Source organism: Felis catus, chromosome D1 (genome assembly GCF_018350175.1).
Source record: "Felis catus isolate Fca126 chromosome D1, F.catus_Fca126_mat1.0, whole genome shotgun sequence".
Classification (NCBI taxonomy): Eukaryota; Metazoa; Chordata; class Mammalia; order Carnivora; family Felidae; genus Felis; species Felis catus.
The window spans coordinates 80,157,980-80,160,693 of NC_058377.1; the positions used below are offsets into that span (position 1 = coordinate 80,157,980).

Here is a 2,714-nt window from a genome sequence, read left to right on the forward strand (position 1 = left end):
TTTTCCAAATCCAGTGCTTAATAACTCCGTTAACTAAGAAAGTAACAGCTCCTCCTTCAATGTTCATTCCTGGATACCAGTATACAGGGCAAGCAGACCCCCCTTTCCCTTCGATGGAGAGTGTCGCTGTGAGACTGTCCTGTCGCAGATAGCCTCAGGGTCCATCATGGCAGCCAGTGAGAGGGAAGGTCTGCTTCCCGTTCCCAGTGGGGATTTTGCAGGGTTTCCTAGCTAAAAGATGTGATGTGTATTTCAAGAAATGAATATCCACGTCTTGATGATAGCCAGAAACAGACATCCACAAGGAACTGTTGAAAGTCCTAAACTCCCTGTCTCACCTCTACATCTTAAATCAACTTCATGCCCTTGTATATAAAACAAAACAAAACAAAACAAAGGCCCAGAAACCCCCTTTCTAAAAATTTTCTAAATTAGTGACCTTGTAGATTCTGTTTTGCACCTCATGGAAAACGATTTGGTTGGCAACACACAGAAACACCTCTGCTCACACTCCGCCAGATCATAGGCAGGTTAGAGAAACCTACCAGCCTGTTGGTACCTGTGCACTAAGAAGAATCTGGTACCTTGGGGGGCTCCGGCTTGATACAAGGGAGATCTTTAGAGGTAGGATAGATAGGTGAAATTTAGGCTATCAAAAACTCTTCTGCACTCCGACCCAAATTTCAGCACCAGTTTTTTTCCATTTCACGTTTTAGGGTTGAAACATAAAGGAACCAGTGTCCAGAGGCAAGCGACACACACCTCAAATTGCTGCCATCCTTAATTTCTTCAAAAATTTCACTTAAAAGACCAAAACTCCCATTTCTCTTTTTAAATCGATTCCTGCCATCGGCCCGATGGCCAATTGCAAAGACTTCTATCTCCCAATGGACAGGAGAGACTCCTCATCTTCTTGGTCACGGTCAGTATGACCTGCATGTGGTCATCCACGCACCTGGTCACACAACTCTCCAGCTGCTGTTTCACCCGAAGGTCTTTACTTCCCGCATCTATTGAAGCTTTGGCTTTGTTATTTCAGTACACGGTACACCTGGCCAGGAAGCCCTGGAACTTCTCCAACTCACTGATCACCAGTGTCTGGGCTGAAGCCAGAGACGCGTGGCAGCGCTCCATGCACTGTTGCGCCTGATGCATGGACGCCTGGCTGTTCCCACAACAGTTGGCACTGCGCCGGAACATGAGGTCTGCATCTTCCGGGTGGCTTTCTCTCCAGACTCTTCACCACGGAGTCTGCTGCCTCCTGCACCTGGAGCTGCTGCAGCTACGCCATGGCGACCTCGTGCTGAACCCCCTCCATGCTGGCTCCCACTTGGACTCTGACCCAATTCATATTACTTAAACACTACTAGATACTACTAGTAACATTGTATATAGTCAACAGCCATTTAGATTAACCAAACCATATACTTAGGATCTCTTCCTTGTTTGTTGTTGTTTTCTGTATCTCCGAATTTACACCTGACATCATGTTCCTTCACTGGAGGAATATTCTTTAGTATCTAACTTGGTGCAGGTTTGCTAATTTCAAGATATCTATATATTTTGTTTTCTAAACATCTATTTTGTTTCTGAATGAGATTTTCACTAAGTATGAAATTCTATGTAGGTAGATCTTTTCTTTAAGCATTATAAAAATACTATCAGACCCCTTGATTATGTTATAAAATCGTCTACAATTCTACCTGTTGCTCCTTTGAAAACAGCCTCCATTTATTTTCTGATTGCTTTTAAGAATAGTTCTGTCTTGTATTTACTGAAGTATCACTGTGATTTTTAATGGATTATGTGCTGGATTTATTTATTTTTTGTAATTTGCATTATTTTATTTACAATTTTTTAATATTTTTATTTATAATCTTCTGTGGATTTTTATTTTACATCAAATTCAGGAATTTGTCAGCATATATGTCTTGCTGTATTTATTTCCTATCCCCATGATCACTTCCCTCTTCACTAGGACTCAAATCACTTATGTTAGACCCACTCACTATATATAACACTCTGTCTTTTAATTCTTTCTAATCACTACTCATCTAATAAAGACCCAAGGGCCTGTTATTGGGGAAAAAAATCTGCTAGAACTTTTACGCTAAATAAAAGTCCATGAATACTGTATATTTTTGGTCTCTATAATAACTGCTTTAATTAGCAATTTGGTATATAATATTTCAAGTTCCCATTTATGTGATTATGTGTAATTCTCAAAATATACGTGGGATTTCTGTCTGTATAAGTGTGTTTAGGGAATACTGAATAATTTCTTGGTTCAGCAAGTATCTCTAAGTGGTTTTTCTTTAATACTTGTAAAATAGTTTCTTAATAAAATCACAAGTTGATACAGCATCTTTTATACTACTTTTAGGATTCATTTTAATTTCAAAACTTATTTTTCTATGGATATGAAACTAATGCCAATAGCTAAAATGATCTATTGCTATCTCATACCACACAATGAATTATCTAGAATGTTTTATATATGATATATATTCAAATGAATGTTGGTAATTGAAAGCCATTCTTTAAAAGTATAAAGAATTTATAGGTTATTTTCTTGAATAAAGAGAGAGAAATTAGTTGCTGTGGCATGAGTTTAAAATCTATACCTCTGAGGGAAATTTAATTTGTTTTTTTTACATTTATTTATTTTTGAGACACAGAGAGAGATACAGAGCATGAGTTGGGGAGGGGCCGAG

At 38.5% G+C, this 2,714-nt stretch overlaps 1 pseudogene; it reads right to left on the reverse strand.

The window, feature by feature from the left end:
* Positions 1–456: 456 nt before the first annotated feature.
* Positions 457–1,291, reverse strand: LOC101101335 (annotated as a pseudogene).
* Positions 1,292–2,714: the final 1,423 nt, after the last annotated feature.